The sequence below is a fragment of the Pteronotus mesoamericanus genome, unplaced genomic scaffold (assembly GCF_021234165.1).
Source record: "Pteronotus mesoamericanus isolate MK-2021 breed Mesoamerican mustached bat unplaced genomic scaffold, CSHL_Meso_final contig_33, whole genome shotgun sequence".
Classification (NCBI taxonomy): domain Eukaryota; kingdom Metazoa; phylum Chordata; class Mammalia; order Chiroptera; family Mormoopidae; genus Pteronotus; species Pteronotus mesoamericanus.
The window spans coordinates 10,377,167-10,395,548 of NW_026555135.1; the positions used below are offsets into that span (position 1 = coordinate 10,377,167).

Sequence of the window (18,382 nt, forward strand, 5' to 3'; positions counted from 1 at the left end):
CCATTTGAGATTCAGTGCTTTGGCTTTTAGCTTGTTTTATACTAAAATCTTGATATAGTTGGAATAACACATTGTCTTTTTCCTGACATTCGACCCCAGTGTGAACTGCTATATCTGATTTATCAAGAAATAGGTTTCCACTGAGGGCAGAAAAAGAGCATGAGGACACTAGAATCCTAGGTACACCCAGAGTGTGAGGAAGGAGAGTCCAGAGACCCAAAGTCTGGGAAACATAGCAGAGGTCAGCTTTCTCTGGGTGGAGGCAATGTCATTGGGTTGAAGGGATGGGGCAGCTACAATAAGAAAGGCTAATGTCTATTGTTTTTGGAGTTTGAGGCTGGCTCACAGGGCTGTGAACATCCTTTCTTCTATTGGCAGTGCTAAAGAAGGCAGGGCTTCCCACTACTACTCTGTGTCAGGACCATGCTGGATGTTCTTCTATACACCCTGGAACATTTAAGCCACAGGGTTCAAACCTCTGGTTCCCAGGTCACCGTTTTTCCTTCTTGGGAAATAAAGGAATCAGTCAACCTTAAAGGTTAAAAGTTATTCCAAGGAAAATAATTTTGAATAGAAGTCCACTTGAGGACTAGCTTACGACATACCAGATGAACAAAACTTGAGCATGATAATAAGTTTTATTTTTAATGTACTCAAGAGTAGAAAGAAATATTCTCGATAGGATTTTTTGACATTTAATAAAAAGTTCTATCCTTTGTAGTAATATATTTTCTGAAGCCCCATAAATCCCAGTGGTTGGCCCTGGCTGGTGTGGCTCAGTTGGTTAGAGAGTTGTCTGTACACAAAAGGATGAGGGGTTTGATTCCCACTCAGGGCACATGCCTAGGTTGCAGGTTTGATCCCTGGTTGGGGCACAAACGGGATGCAATTGGTCAATTTTTCTCTCTCACATTGATTTTTTCCTCTTTCTCTCTCCCCCTTTCTCTCTCTCTAAAATCAATAAAATTATTTTTAAAAATTAAAAAAAAACAAACCCCTGTGGCTGGTCAGCTGGCCCCTGCTTGAGTAACCACAACAAAGTGAAACGAGACTCTTTCACATAAAAAAAAAAAAGGGAAAGGAGACCCCAAGCAAAAAAAAAAAAAAAAAAAAAAAAAAAAAAAAACCCCTTTCCCCCCCCCCCCATTTCCCCAACCCCCCCCCAAAAAAAAAACCCCCCCCCCCCCCCCCCCCCCCCCCCCCCCCCCCCACCCCCACCCCCCCCCCCCCCCCCCCCCCCCCAAAAAAAAAAAAAAAAAAAAAAAAAAAACCCCCACCACCCCCCCACCCCCAAAACCCCCACCACCCCCCCCCCCCCCCCCCCCCCCCCCCCCCCCCCACCACAACAACAACCACACCACCCCCACCCCCCACCCCCCCAACCAAAACCAAAACACCAACCACCACCCCAAAAAAAAAAAAAAAATTGGTGAACTTTTTTTTTTTTTTAAAAAAAAACCTGTTTCTCTGAGTTCAGATCCTTCAGAGCTATGCCAGCAATGTTCACTCCACTCCACACAGGAACACCTGAGGCTCCACACTCTCGAGGTTCTATCCATAATAGCTTTCAGAATTTTTCAGTCAAGAAATGGAAACAGGCTGTCAGCCACTTTCAGTCACTGAGTTTTGGGGAAATTCACTGAATTTTCAGGCTATATAATTTAAGTTGTTCACTGGGTTGGAAACAATAATCAGTTTATAGCGGGCACTGTATTGGGTAATATTGGAAATCATTAATGTAAACAAGACTACATTTCACGGTATTAAATTAAGGCACATTTATTGTTTTTCCTGGCATGCACCTGCTGCAATAATCACTAAATTGGTGTTTTCAGGGACAAGGTACTCTTTGTTGGCAATGATGTTTGGCATTTTCACAAAAGGACTGCCACGTTTAAGATCTACTGTTCTACCCTTCTGTTTGCTTCATCAACATCTTCAAAGGCATGTTTCTTACTCAAGCCTTCTAATAAAATGGTGAGGGCACAGGCCAGGCCAACGGAACCAGTTCCTATAATAGAGACCTTGTTGTAATGAATGACCTCTTCAGAAGGGAAATTTGTGATAAATTCATGCCTGACAGTTGTCATCTTGGAGATAGGTGTGAACGGCCAGTTGAACCCAAGGGAGGCCTGCCACCTGCAGGGGCACAGAGCCATCCCAAGTGAAGGAAGCCTCCTCCTGCACCACCCACTCTCCCGCTGGCCTGCAGGACTGCCCAGCTTGGGATGGCTCGCCCAGCAGGCGGAGGACGAGATTGGAGGCCAATACATTGAGCTCCCGTCACCTTGCTAGTGCAGCTGCGCGAGCCGAGCCCATCTCGCATGGGCCTCACCAGCGTCTCCAGAAAGGACTTCTCTTATCTGCTGAGACTGTGTCAGTCAAAGAGCTTCTTCTTTAGTAGGCGAATCCTAGAGTGGCTTTTTTACAAACACGTATTTGTTTTCGTATTTTACATGCAAATAGGCCAACCCAAATTCCTGGAATTATTAGTTTATTTTTAATGTGTATGACAAGTCAGACCCACTCTTTGTAACTCCAGAGCTAACATGTTTATGCATCATTTTATGTACCTCCATCCCCCTTGATCTTACTGTCCTCAGGACATCCCATTTTGCCTTTCACCCTCTAATATTTCATGTGCACTAATCCTAACCTGTTGCTTCTTGATCCCTTTATAAAAAATGAAGCAACTAGAATGAAACATATAGAAGTATCTAACCGGGGTGGGGTCCAGAACATATCTTTTTTTTAGGTACATTTCTGTAAATAGGTTTTAGGTAGATATTTTTGCAGAATCATCAGATGGCTACTTGGTAGTCACCTAAAACCAAAAGATCTAAGGAGCTGCAGCCATATGTCCCCATTTTAAACTGCTGAATTAAATTTTGAAAATGTATTTTCCCAGACTGTGTGCCTAACCAAGAAACTTTGCCTGGAAAATGTAAGCAGTCAATAGGTAATTATAGGACCGTGCCAATGCCAATAGTTTGCCTTCTTATGGCTACTTTACTGTTTTAATACCTCTAAACCTCATTGGTTTAGTATGTTGGTTGCCAGAGGAAAGGATGTTCCGGAGAGGCAGAAGAGGGTAAAGGGGGGATAAATGGTGGTGGAAGGGGGCTTGACTTGGGGTAGTGAACACACAACACAATATATAGATGGTGTATTGTAGAACTGTATACATGAAACCTATGTAATTTTATTAACCAATGTCACCCCAATAAGTTCAATAAAAATAAACATTAGTGTTTTATTAGAAAATGGGATAATAATATATTTTCCACTAGTTTATGGAAAGTTCAAATGAGATAGTGTATACAATGTAAGTGGTGTTATTATCACAGATAAATAGGTTTAAATACCATATTAGAAAGTTAATTATAACTACTAAGCCTATAATCTCAGAAACTACAGCCTACAGGTCCTGTAACTATCCCAAACATAAGATCGTCTCTTCAGATTAATCAGGTTATTTTTTTACAATTCTATTTTCCTTTTAAAAGATGCTCAAAGTTTGCTTTCATTGCCCTCTAGTGGTTGCTATGCAGAAGACATAACTACATTTTTTTTACATTGTTATTTTGGGGATACTTGGCAGTCTTAGAAACATTCTTCAAATATTGTTAGGTTATACACATTCCTGTCAGTTGGTAACCTTTCAAGGGTCAGCCTATAAGGACGGTGCCTACCATTATGCCTCGCATAATATAGATGTACCTCGTAGAATGACACGTATGACTGGCAGTGCATTATTTTATTAGGTCTTTGCAAAGAATTTACTGATTTACAATAATAATCTAACTTTACTCATTCATTAAATATTTATAGGATATCTATTATATACCAGGCCAAGAAGAAAGACATTGTCCTGGATTACAATCTCATGAGGAAAATGGTTTATTAAATATATCATTGCAAATAAGCATGGTAAATGTGATAGGGAAAGTGCTGGGTATATGAGTGCATTAAGGAACGCTGACCTGGAGGCATTTCTGTGTGTTCTGGGAGGGTGAGGTGGAATTTATGAGAGCAGGCGTTTAGAGAGTGTAACTGTAATCTGAGATCTGAAAGATGAATAGAAGAGTTATTTAGGAGAAGGTGGTGGGCTGGGGAGAGCATTTGAAGGAGAGGATTCAATGTTCAATATAGTCAGATAATTGAGAAAGAGGGGAGTTTTAAAACTGAGGTTGGAGCTTTTTTAAAAAAAGCTATATTGGGGAATTGAGACTTCAGCCTGATGGTTAAATTATAACCAGTGGACTCTGACAAGTTTTATGTTTTAAACTCTTATTATTTAAAGGGAAAATTTTTTAGTTATTAATTATAAAGTAACTGTTCAAAAAAACTTTCAGGGTCTCCTCTTTCTCACCCAAGTTTCCCTCAAACACATGCAGGGGTGGGCACAAGTAGACTGAGAATAATAAAAACAATGCAATAATTAATAAATAAATAATAAGAATAAACTGTTTCATGTACTCAAACTGTAAACCCCTGTACATTGCCTACCCCTGTATATTCCTAGCATGTTGGAGCTAGAAGGGACTTGGAGAGCCTAAGATTTCCTCTTTTTACCTTACAGAGGAGCAAGGGGCGTTGGGAATTTTCTCAGGTTGCATCGAGCGTCTGTGCCTGGGAACTTTTCCTACCAGTCTAGAGCTCCGATTCCCCAGCCGGGAATTCAGGGGCTGACTGGTCTCCTATATCTCATGTCTTGTTGGCTTGGACTGTTCAGGATTCCTGAGCATCCTGACCTTTCTCCTCTGCACTGAACTTCACGTTCTTCATTTGTGGTGTGATGAAAAGAAGGTATATCTTAGACCTAAGGGCTGTATCTGGGAGAGTCTTCCCATTCCTAAGAAGAGCATAAATCTTCCCCAGATCATCAGGTCAGGTTTTGCCTCTTCTGTGGCCCTCCTTTGCTACAAGTGGCTTGTACAAGCATCTTGAGGATAGACAAAGCTTGGTCATGACTATATTTTTACAGCAAAATAACATGGGCACTGAAAACTCCTATAAAGTTTATTGTTGACAGGGGTAGGTGGATAAATGAACAGAGTGGGATATCTTATTTCCTAACAGAAGGTTTAATTAGATGTTAGAAAGGGATGATAGTGTGTATCAGAATTTTTCTCAGGGAAGAAATCGAGTTTAGATTTAATAGTGTGTATCAGAATTTTTCTCAGGGAAGAAATCGAGTTTAGAAAATACAAAGATGAGCCATCAGAGGTGAAAGGAGGATCTTTTAGAAGTAAGCAAAAATGACAGTTGTACTCTTTAAAAAAAAATACCCAAGAATTTAGAGTAGTAAGAAGTTAGAGCAGAGAGGTCAGGTGGGAGGAAAACAGAGAAATCAGGACAGCATGGGACAAGTGCTGGAAGGACTTTAAAATGAGAGAGAGATATCTGGTGCTGAACTGAAAATGTTTTACATGTTTGGTGCAGACCACTGCCATCTTTTTGAGCCGGAAGAACTGCCTACCACACACAAAGGAGATGCTAATGAACACTCGATACGTACGTTGTGTTAGACACAAAAAGGGGGCTTTTCTCGGATGTTCTTGATCACAGGGACACCTGACTCACATCCATGTACGCTGAATATGGAGGCAGATCAAAGACATGAAAGAAAAATGCAGCTTCTGCCCTCCTTAATTCCATCATAAATGTGTCAGAAGAATAATAAAAATACGTGAAAAAATAGCAATAATTTAGTATAGCATATTGCATATGAAATATGAGAGATATTGACAACAAATGTTTTTGTCGTTTGGATCACAGCATCATTTCTAACATGATCCATCAGGAAAGTTTCCCTCCAGGGTAGATTTTGAACATAGAGAAGTAACAAGCAATTACATTATATAGAAGATTAACTACTGGTCCTTCACTGACCCCTGTCTTTCTTTCCCTGAAGCAGGAGAATCATTCCATCAGTCTATGTTCAGAAAGGAGCAGTCAAGCTATCTTGGTTCTCATGTCTCCCGGTTGGTTCTATGTGCTTTGTTATTTGTAAAATGGGATCTTCAAAATAAGAGAGACAGAAAGAGAGAAAAGGTAACAAAGCCACAAATTCTACTTTCAGATTTGAATTCACTTTTCATTTCTTGAATTAAATTTTGAAAGTCTAGCATCATGATAATGACCAGTTTTAAAAACTGTTCTCAAATACAATCAACACACAAAAGCTCAGCCAACTAACCAGGCACCACTGGTATATTCAGCCCTGTGCAAAATCCTTTACTGCCATCTTGTGGGTTCCCAGGAAATGACCTCAGTCACAATGTGCTGTTTGTTGTACTAGGTTCATTTGCTGTACACACCAGATCTGTAAAATGTTGCTTAAGAAAGAGCTTACAACCAAGTAAAGGATCTGAGAAGTACTGTAACAAATAAATTCTATTAGAGAATTTTCTAACCTTATTTAACTAAAACAGTTTTTTTCCCCGCTGGAATACGAATTACTATCCAATGGAACAAGACTTTTAGAAATTCTGCCTTACGCTAACCCCCAGGAAAACCCAGGCAGGCATTTTATTTGGAAGAAGTAATATTTTCACATTAAAATCTTATTTGCAGAGCTCAGGTGGAAGGGCGGAGAGAATGCAACCCAAATGTTTAAGACTGAAGAACTATCCTTCTCGGCCTGGAAAGATCCTTGTCAAACCGAAGTGTAATCTCAGGAGGGGGCAGTGGAGCATTAGGTAAGGGATGATTTTTACATACAACTTATTAACCTATTTCTACAAAGCCAATCTGCAGGCATCTACTACACATCAACTGGGTGCCCAAAACTACTAGGCACCGAGGATACAACATTAAAAAAAGTAGTTATGTCCTTTGTGACTGGATAGCCTTAGGAGGGGAGACAAACACACACACTGGGCATTTTCAGTATAACATGAAAAGTGCTAATGGTAGGTTTTGGGGGCCACAAGGACACAAAAGAGAGGCTGTCCTTAGCCCAGCCTGGGAATATGGGAAGGCTTTGGGAAGAGAAACTTCCCATTAAAGAGGGCCCTGAGAATGTAAGAAAAATGGAGATGTAGGGAAAAAATGACTAGTATTTCTAGAGTCTGAGCTTAGCACAAAGTATTGTGCTGGATACCACACAGTAATTTTGTTGAATCCTAACAACAGCCTTGTCAGCTTGAAGGCTCAGAGAAGTTCAATAATTTGCCCACCATCACACACAAAATCAGCAATGACAGTGTATTTGAAACACTATTGTTTCAGATTTTAAAGCTGTTCTTTTCTGCAATTGCAGCCTTAAGGGAGAAATTGAATTTGGCAGTTTGCTTATGTCTGAAGCTGTCTGCACTTTAAGTTCAGGTAGTAAGGAAAATCTAAATGCTTGAAATAATACATCATTACACGGAGACATATGAGCCACCACAGGAAGCCATTCTACACAGAGGAGTGACACTAAAGCTGAGGTGACTTAGAAGCAACATCTAGAACCACGGAAGCTTCTCTTGAGGGTGAGGACTATGTCTCTCCCATCTCTGCATCCCATTAATTAACACAGAACCCAGGTACTAAAGCCAATATGTTGAATGAATGAATGAATGAATGAATGATGAGATGTCTTTGCCCACTTCTCTGAAAGGAGCTGAGAATCTTAGGGCCTCTGCCAAAGGTATTCATTTGGATTCTTGGCCCAGAGGACACCTTCTGTTCTGCAGATTCAGAATATCTCCATGCTTTTATCCTTCTCACCAATGGAATATACATTTCCAAGTCAGACAGATTCTTTCCTATTGACTAATAGGAATTCCCATAGATCAAGAAAATATTAAATAAATATTTTACTATATACAGAATGTTAAATACATGATGTTCATTTAAAATCTGTTTTTAATATATGTTCTTCTTCCAAAAAAATGTTTAGGTGATTGAGCCCCTATACAAGCTTTGAAGGCTCATGCTTGATCCCAAGCCTTCTCCACACAGACACTGAAAATGAGCTACGACACTTGACTCCTTGATAAAGGGGAAAGCTTGCAGGGGGAGCTCAGGTTGTAAGGAAGGAGTGATCCTCAACCAACGTGGACTGACTTTTGGTTGTTCCAATTTGGTTTTGTCTCAGACTAGCTTATTTTGGCAGCTAATTCCTGACAACCCTTACATTTGCATCATCATTTTTATGCACAAAGCCCCTCTCTATGGGCCTTATCTCCTTTGATCCTTACAGCATCTCTTCAGCAAAGCCAGCAAAATGATCACTTGGCCGTTTTTATACAGTAGGAAATGAAAGAGTTCACTGATTTTCTAACTCAGAGCCAGTCAGTTTCTGGGCACAGGCAGACTTACCTGTCATGCTAACTACTTTAGGAACATGCCTCATGGGAGCCTGGACAATGAATTTATCCACCTGAGTTCCAGACTCCGGGCACAGAAGCCAGCTGTGGGTGCCTTAAATGGGAAAGGGATTTGTAGGAGAAATAAAAGACAGCTCACTAGATCTTCAGAAAGGCTGGGAAACCAGGCTCAGAGGCCAGGAGGAGATTCGGAGGAAGGAAAATCTGTCAAGGGTACGTTTCCTGAGGCCTCACTGTTAGTCACTTATGGTCAGATCACAACTGCTGGAGGGGCTGTGAAGAGACCTCTCTCCCCACACACCTTCCACCTTCCAAATTCTGGCAGGAACATCTGCTTGGCCTGCCCATGCTATGGGAAAAGGATGGGGGAAGGGAACATCTGCCCCACCGGCCTCAGCTTCTGTGATCAGGGATAAGGCTGTGTCTCCTTCCTACCTTGGAATGGCCCAAAATAGGAAGGATATTTGGACATGGAACAGTAAATGACAAATGCCTATTAGAGACCATTCGGCTCACTGAGTTCTATTTGAGGAATGTTTTAGATCTAAAATCTCGAGAATCATAATTTCTTCCTAATGAACAGAAAGCGCCTGCCGGGAGCAGCCTCCACGGCGCGGGGCAGGGCCTGCGTCGGGGTAGCTGGCAGCGCCCGCCCGCCTGGACGCTGCCCGCCCCAGCCCGTCAGGAGATGCAGGCAAGGACAAGGCATCGACTTTGCCAGAGTCTGCGGACCATGAAGACTTCATTTCTAATGCTGATGATTTTCCGTTTCAAGCACTTTGGGCCCCAAAATAATTAAAAATGTCTTTTGAGGTAAAGGGATTTACAAATCAATGTACCTTGTCTTGAAAAGCCTGTGTAGCTCTATTAAACAGCTCCAGGCACCGTCTCACGAATGATTAAATGGGTCATTGGTTCTTTGAGGTGAATCCACATTTTAGTCTTTAAAAGAGATAAGGAGCTGGTCAAATGGGACATGGTCTCCAACCTATTATTTTATTTTTGTTGGGAAAGAAAAAAATATAGAAAATTATAGAAAAAATATATAAGAAAAAATATATAAGAGAAAATATATTGTCCTACTCTGGATTTGACACTACGCCAGAGGTTAGAAATAGAGTGGCAGCCCTGGCTGGTGTGGCTCAGTGGACTGAATGCCAGTCTGTGAACCAAAGGGTCACCAGTTTGATTCCCAGGCAGGGCACATGCCTGGGTTGCAGGCCAGGTCTCCATTAGTGGGTGTGCAAGGGACAACCGCACATTGATGTTTCTCTCCCTCTCTTTCTCCCTCTCTTCCCCCTCTCTAAAAATAAATAAATAAAATCTTTAAAAAAATATATAGTGGCAAAGACAATCAGTGCCATTTTTACCCCCAAAGTGTTTTCAAATTTGAGTTCTGAGTGTGCACAGGTGTTGGAGAACACACACAGGGTGTCTGATTCAGACCAGGGGACCAGAAGGATATTTATGAAGTGATGTCTTGACTTTGGGATGAAAGATGTATAAAGTGTAGCCTGGCCAGGGGGCAGGGCAAGGGAGGAAAAGTGATGCAGACCAGCACATGGCCCAGAAGCAGGGAGAGAGCACCATGTGCAGGGTGGTAGGATATAGAGGGTAAGAGGGAATTTGGGGAGATGCGAGACTAGTCAGGAAGGAGGCACATCATACACCTTCTAAGGCCTTAAAAGGGAAGCAGGAACTTGTGGAAAGGTGTTAAGCACAGTATAGGTAGTTGTCCATTCTAACTGTGGTGGGGGGAGGGCGGGGTGCTTCCCCACACTAACAAGCAATTTTCCAACCCCAGCAGGGCCTCCCACAATTTAACTCAGTTCTTACACTATCTACCTGGAGATAACGTCAGATCACCCCGGCTCAGTCCTACAAGACCGCCCACCCCTCACTCCTAGGCCACTTCAGATGCCAGGTTCATGTCCCCATTATCATTTGTGCTTCTGATGGACCGGTTATAGGTTGGAGTAACACCTCCCTGGGTCACTGAACTCAGAGAGAAATATTTAACATATTAGATCACTGGTTTACCATAAAAGGATATAACTCTGGAATAGTCAGGTGGAAGAGATGCTTGGGGGCAAGGTCTGGGGAAATGGCCAGAGCCTCCATGCCTTCTCCAGACACACCTCCCTCCCAGCACCTTTTACTAGATCATCAACCCAGGGACTCTTCAAACGCGGTCCTTTTGGGTCTTTCTGAAGGCTTCATTATGTACGTCTAAGTGATAAAATCATTGGCCGTAGGTGACTAAGTTCCAACCCTTCATGTGGTCCCCCTGGCAACCACCCCCATTCTAAGGTACAGTCCAAAAGTTGCAGCACTAACATAACTACATACATCTTGGTCACTCTCATTAGTTAGGAAATGTCAAAGGTTTCAGGAGTTCTGTGCCAGAAATCGGGATAAAGACCAAACATTTATTTCTTATTATAAATCACAACATCACGTGGGGGAATAGCATGATTGGAGTTGATAGGACCTGTGAGGTTAATTGGAAATTGAAAAAAGTATTATCTTTGAAATCAGGCAGACTGAGGATCCAGTCCTAGTTTTACCTTCTAGTAACTATATGGTCTTGGTCAAGTTATTTAAAATTTCTGAGTCTCAGATTTTACCCTGTGCGATAACAGAAATAAGACTGTGTGAAACTCATACCACATAGGAGATGCACAATAAATATTTCTTACCCCTTCTCCCTTCTCACACTAAATTCAAAGTCATTTTGTGCAGAATTCACTGTAAGGAGCTTGTTGGAATGAATATTTTGGGGCTTACTTAGGTAATGTGGAGTCCAGGAAATATTCCCAGGAAAATTGGTAGTGGTTGCATTGGAAGCTGAGCAGGAATTGTCATTTGAGGAGAACAACAGCCTAGTTCTAATTACAAGCAAGCCTGGCTTTGATTATGCTCTGCCGTGTCCACATCATGTTCTCCCTACTCAACTGTCCTACGTAATTAGGTTTCCTTCATCATAATTTTCTATGTCCAAAGTCTCTAACAGCAGAAAGGAGAGAATTCTATTTATACTTCTGCTGATTGAAATGCACTTATGAATGGTCTTCTATGGGTCTGTCATTATACAGAACACACACATGCATGCATACATATTTGCACAGTGCATATACACATGCATGCACACGTCTTTACTTAATACTTTTCATGAAGAAAAATGAAGTTAAGTAATGCAACCAAGTGAGGAAATGAAATGAAAACCGAGACATTTAACTTCTCTTTTCTTATACATTTTTCTAGTTATTTTCATATATTGTGGGATATGAACCTACTAGTGTTTTTTCTGCAGCTCTACAAGTTGTAGTATGTAATTGTGACACATTAAGCAAACAGTACTTAAGGAATATAAGTGGAAAGTAGCAATGCTAATTTTGGTTTCCTACAATGCACACAAAATTTACTGAGTTTATTCATTTGACGTGTGTACACATTCCATGCCAGACAATGGTGTTGCTTCGTAAGTGGAACCTGAGCTCTCAGGTTCCTCGCAGGTAATGGAAGGCCCTTGTTGATTCTAAGTTCCTTCGCTGAGGAAATTCAGTACATGCACAGGCATGTGGTGGGAGTTCTCTCTCATCAATATGCTATTCTTTTTGTTAGACAGTTAAAGACGTCCCTGTGGTTTGTCAGTAAATAGCGGTTGTTCCAAGCCCTCCCAAGTGACTCACCACACTGGCTATCTGGAAGAAGCCACCTCCTGTAATTCTGCAGCTGTGGCACTGTGGCCACTCATGGCACAGGCCATCGTGTGTGCCAAACTGTTGAATAGCCCCCCTGACTGGAGCAAAAGAAAAAGCCAGAGTGGCTGGGGCCTAAGTGAGAGCAGAGGAAGTGGTGTACAGGAAGCCAGTGAGGCAAGCAGGGGCCAGCCCTACCAAGCCTTGGAGGCCTCAGCAAGAATTTTGGACTTTAAGAATAACAGAAAGTCATTAAAAGTTTTTTAAAAGGAACATTCAAAAGTCTGAAATTCAGCTTGATGATACCAGTTCCAGCTATTCTCAAAGGGATATTTCCACAAATGTGTCCTGTGTATTACCAGGTCTGTGAAATGCTCCCAAACAAGCTCTTCCCAGAGACTGGATATTGGTCTGCAATGGGACTGCTTATGCATCTTGGGCAATAAACAGGACTAAAGGATGCACAAGGCAGAGCCAGGACCTGCTGAGCCCCTACTCTCTGTCAGGTGGGCCAGGGGCCAGCCAGGACGGGACGGGGGCTCTGCCACCAAGACCGATGAAAGGTCTCCCCCTGAGCAGGGCAGCTGTGAGCTCTGGGTTGGTCAGGAAGATGAGGGCAGGAAAGTGGGAAATCTGAGCGGGCTCTGCAATTGAGAGGCAAAAGCCAGGGATTGAAGAGTCAGTGAGTATACAGTGCAATGCCTGGATCAGGCACACGGGTTGGAGAGGCAGCCTGACTTTGACTGGTCACAGTTAGGGTTGAAAGACTTCACCTTTTCAAAACCTACTCCACTTGGTTATATTTGCATCATGGCTGTTTAAGAGAGTGCCCTGGCTGAAGCATTTCCCAGATCTTGATGAGAAGAGGGGGCAGGGTGGGAATGAACAGAAAATACATGTTATTTAATGTCTTTCAAGCTAAAGATGTTCAGTATTCCTGTCAGCAAATACTGCCTCTTTGAGCAGAATTATAAGACAAGCCCTTGGTGACAGGGCTGGGGAGGAAGAACAAGTCTTCCCATTTTCTTGGGGGAGGCTGTGAAATTACCCTTAACCTGAATACAGATGTTGAATCATTCCAGTTTGCAAATTTGTACTGCTGTGTTTAGCCTAGTGTTGGTTTCTGAGTCTTTGGCCTCCTCCTGCGGGTGGGGAAGGTGGAGCTGGTGGAGCTCAGCCAGAGAAAATGTCCTCCTGGTCATGGATGACCAGACCTGGGACTGATGCTTGTTTCTGAGGGAAGGGCGGAACTTTGGCTGGAGTCTGGGGACTCCAGTGTTGAGGATGAGAAGAGAAAAGTTAAAAATGCTTCTTTTGGTGAGACTTCTAGTTGAGGCTGTTGTGCTTTTGGAAACGAGGTGACAGAGAAGCACAGAGCTGGGGAGATGCTCTTGCCTGTAGCTCAACACAGGCCCCCAAAAGCCTCTGGTGTCTCAGGGGGGTGCTGGTTTCAGAACTTTGAGAAACAGACTCTTCAGCAGAAACTCCCAAGCACCGAAATCTATGAAAGCAAGGCTCTTCCATGAGGAAGGGGCTGGAGCCAGAGAGGAAGGCCAGGGCCCATAACGGCAGGGTCAATGGAAGAGGTAGTTCTATAAGCTCTTAAGAGGATCACTTCAGGGAATCAAAGAAATAACTGGGACTTTCTTTAAGGGGGTGGGTGGGAACAGGGCTCAGGCATAATGCCAGAAGGGATTTAGAATTGAGATGACAGTATAAGGGTGACTTAATCAGTATCCCTGGTTGGCGAATAATGTACATAGTATGCAATTATATTTAAATAACTTGACAGTAAGGATTCTGGTGCGAATAGTCTTTTTCCTCTGCCTAGCTCTAAACATGAAGATAGGTAGCTACCCTGAGAATTAATCAAACGCCCAGCTCAGCTGTGACTCATTTTTACTCACTCTAAATCCACAATGTAATTCCAATTTCAAGTTAAAAATTCACAACTACGTATTGTCCCTTCACCCAAATAGCTGCAGCATTTCACTTCTGATAATACTTGTTCCCATCCATGTTAGTTAAATATTTCCAGTCCATTCAGGGTGAGCTTTGGAGTAGCAAGGTCAGCTGGAGTGATCTTGTTTAGACTCTGGAGGAAGGAATAAACAAAATTGCTTGGGGAGATAGGAAAGAATCTCTTTATAGGGGTATTACCTCAATGTGCTCTGCTCCACATTTTTTTTTTTCATAACAAAGCATCGAAACAAATAATAACAGAAGCATTTCTGTCTTTCCCTCTGCAGGAAGAATGCCTGAGGAGACAACTGCTCTAGTTAATGTGAATGCGTGCTGAATGCCCTAAATTCTCCTTCATGAATACCTCTAGAAGGAGGTTCAATGAATGGGATTAGACTCTCTACAATAAATTCCTGTGAAACAGAATACATAAAGGAGAATTTAGACAGGAGAGATCACTCACAATTTGTGTATGGAATGTAGCCTCAGGTGATAGTTTCTTTATCTTTCAGCATCTTAACTATTTTAGTTCCCTAGCTCTGGTGATGAGCAGGAAGTGGAGGATAAATCTACAACTCTTGTAGGACCTCCATCTTCGGTGGCTGTGCAAGGTATTTAGACAGAGCATGAACACTAGATGGCGCCCGTAGTCTTCAAACAGTGCCTTTTCTTTACAGGCAGGCATGACAACTACCTTGTAGAAAAACAGTCATTTAGGGGGACTAAAAAATATCTATGCAAGCATTTCCCACTGCTGGTGTCCAGTGAGGTGCTTCTTATGTGAGGGCTTGGTGATTAAATCCGTTTGGAAGAAGTCATATATCCAGTATTTTGCCATGTATAATGTGCACCCATGTTTTTGGCCCAAACTTTCAGGAAAGAAATCTTTTGTTTTAATTTTTTAATTCAAATTTTCATTTATTTATATATAGATACTTGTTTTTGTGTATTATAAATGAATTTTAGCATTTATTTTTGAACATATATGGTACAAGAAATTTTATGTAACAAATAATTACAAAACACAAGAACAAATACAAGGTATTTCAGGCACTACCCATGTGTAATGTGCATCCTTACTTCCACCTCAAAAATTGGCAAAAAAGTACGCATTATACATGGCAAAATAGGTACTTTATCTGTCTCTAAGGAGATTCCTAATGCACACTAGTAACAGATGTTTTTGAGAAGTTTCAGTGTAAAACCTTGGTACCATGGAAACTTTTCTTTTAGAGGCAACCTAATACAACCTTGCTATTTCACACCTTGGGAAATACTGATGTAGTCCAAGCCCTGTCTCAAAGAAGGAATGACTCAAACTCCCTAAAGAGGTCTTCCTTATACATGATTATTTGACACTATTAGAAAAAATATCAGACACATCCTTAATGCAGAGTTGTTAGTAGAAATAGCAGTGTTGATTGCTTACACTATGGCATGTTCTGTTCTAAGTGTTTTGTCTCCTTCCTCAGTATGCAATATATAGCTACCGTATATGCTCTCACATGTATATTAGATAATATGGATATATCTGCTTATAGGCTGTGAACATTTTGAGGATATTTATCTAATTCATCTTTAAGATTTCAGGTCCTATTAAACACCTGGCACATAGTAAGCCATTATAGTAAAATAAATAATCTAGGAAGATTCTATAATCTGTGTGGGAGAAAAATTCTGGAAAATAGGACTGGACATTATGCCCCTGATCAGAAAGGTAATTGTCTATTATATGTTTCTTTTCTATAAAGACCAACTGAGAGCAGAGACTTACCCTCCAGTTCTTCCATGAAAATTCTATTTTCTTCTCTACACTATGTTACTGTTAGCATAACTGGCTTGCAAATTAATCTTACATGACCTAGTAATCTGTATTGAATTTTTATTTAACTCAAGTATTAGAGTTGTTGTTCTTGTGTTTTCCGGGAAGGTATAGCTTGTCCTGATATGTCCAGTGTAAGCTGTAGATGCAGAATATTTTTCCTCCATAGTCCATTGTTAATAATTCGATTCTGACAGTTTTCTTTTCAAATTGTAATGTTTGAACTTCTCAAACCTGTTTATTCTTTTCTCACAGTGTTAACCAACACAATTCTGATACTGAGCCTTGAAACTAGCTATTTTCTAGCTACAGTTTAAATACATTTTTGAAAGCTAAAAAGAGAGAAGTGTTCCCTCTTCCTTTTAATTTTCAAGAAAGCACATAACAGTATCATCACTGAACTACAAAATTTTTTACATAAAACATTGCAAATGTTTTACATTGAAAAGGACATATCTGTCCTTTTGTTGTGAATTATAATCTCTAAGACTATATAATTCCAATTGGTTATCTTATTTACTGTATGATCCTGGCAATAATATTTAAATGGACACATTTACTTTTGAAAAGCAGAGATACTTGTGAGTTTTCTTTGTTGAGTCATAAAAAAGGTTATTAGCTCATCCTTTTTCTACCACATGCATTGAGGTTAAAATGAATAAAAAGTATAGCTGAGTGGATTTCTCACTTAAACAGAGTTAAAGAATCTAATATCATTTCTGTGCCTTAGTTTTCTTCATCATTAAAATAAGTATAATAATCCATAAGATTGTTTTAAGATTGTTAGTTATAATAATGGCTAACTCAAAAGTACTATGTATATATTATCTCTTTCTAGCTCTTGTGTGTTTCTGAGTGTGGTGTACACTAAGAAGATGCCAAATGAGACCATTGACAAGTTTTGAAGAGAGACTGTACTGTGGGGAGAAAAAAATACTGATTTTGGGTCAGGGCACCTGATTTTGAGTTCAACGTCACATTCAGTAGCTGTGGAGCTTTTAGCAAATCATTTAGCCTTTCTGAGTCCCGGTTCCCTGATGTGGAAAGTGATAGTAACAATAATCTATCTTGGTACTTAGAATATCTTTTAAAATCCCCCAAAGTAATGCCTGTGAAAGTGTTTTGTGTCTGGGAAAACACTATGACAATATGAATGCTGATTGTGATCAGAGGACAGAGTCGACCTCCAGTCTACAGATTTTGAGCCAGGAAGGTGAGGATACATTAGCATATTCTAGATGGAATTTTAGAGTCAATCTCTCGGGCTATAGTGCCTCATATCATATTTATTCAATACTTTTTCATTCAATAAACATTATTTTGAGAGAATGCTATGTGCAAGGAATGTCAAGGATACAAAATCATATATGAGTAAAAGGGAATTTTCTTTTAGGGAATTTTTATCACTTAGTAAATAAAGAAAGACATAAATATATATACGCAATCAAGATTAATAGCACATATTAAACCTTACAGTTAAAATTTGTATGTTGTTCAAGTACAGAAGAAGTAGAGGGGGGAATTAGTTGAAGGGGTGATGTTCAGCTCTCGAATGACAGAACAAGGTTGGGGCTTTTCCTTATTTCTTCCACACTGAATCCTTCCACTTGTCTGCTAGCAAATGAGTGGGCAGAGCATGCACGTGTGGGAGAACCACAGGAACACACAGGGCATGATCACTGAACATTTTTTTCAGGTCAACCAACTATGTTATATGAGTAAATCATATATGTGTTTCGGGGAGAATGGAATAATGGCTATAAAATATAAGGTTACTTAGAAAATTCCGGCTATAAATCATAGCTACAAAACAAAGGCAAATTTTCCTAAGTACACAATAAAAACCACAAACGAAGTGCATCACTGAGTTATGAACCATAACCTCAGTCATAAGAGCTAAGCTCCTTATGTAATTCCCCATTATAATTTGCATGATTTTTAAAATTTCAGTGTAGACATGAACACTCACAATGGATTTACCTACCTATCATGAAATTTATACCAGGGAGGTAGCTTAATGCAGTGGAAAGAAGCAGTCAATAAATATTTAAATAGGAGAAAAGAGTGGAGAAAAAGGAATAAAGAGGGAGAAAAGAAATAAAGGAGAGAGGGCAGGTGTGATGGGTAGCAGAACTGAATATTTAAACTCCAGGTTTGACCCTCTCAAGTTAGGTAAACTTTAGCTAGTTATTTAACCTCACTGAACCTTATTCTCCTCATCTGAAAGGGGGGCAATACATTTTAGGGTGATTGTGAGCATTAAAAATTACTTTTATAACATTCTTGGTAAATAATAAGTGCTCAGTAACTTGTTGTTGGTAATTCTTGCATTTAGGTAAAGTGATGCTGCTACCACTTATACACCAGATTGTGTATAACACTATGTTATGTACTTTCTTTCTTTAAAAAAGATTTTATTTATTTATTTTTTAGAGAGAGGAAAAGGGAAGGAGAGAGAGGGAGAGAGAGACAGCAATGTGTGAGAGATACAACCATCAGTTGCCTATCACATGCCCCCAGTTGGAGGCCTGACCCCCAACCCAGACATGTGCCTTGACTGGGAATCTAACCACAAA

The 18,382-nt window shown here is 40.7% G+C and overlaps 1 protein-coding gene across 7 annotated transcripts in view; it reads right to left on the reverse strand.

The window, feature by feature from the left end:
* DLG2 (discs large MAGUK scaffold protein 2) overlaps positions 1-18,382 on the reverse strand; it is an 839,012-nt gene that overhangs the window by 321,850 nt on the left and 498,780 nt on the right. The gene's annotated exons all lie outside the window — the stretch shown is intronic.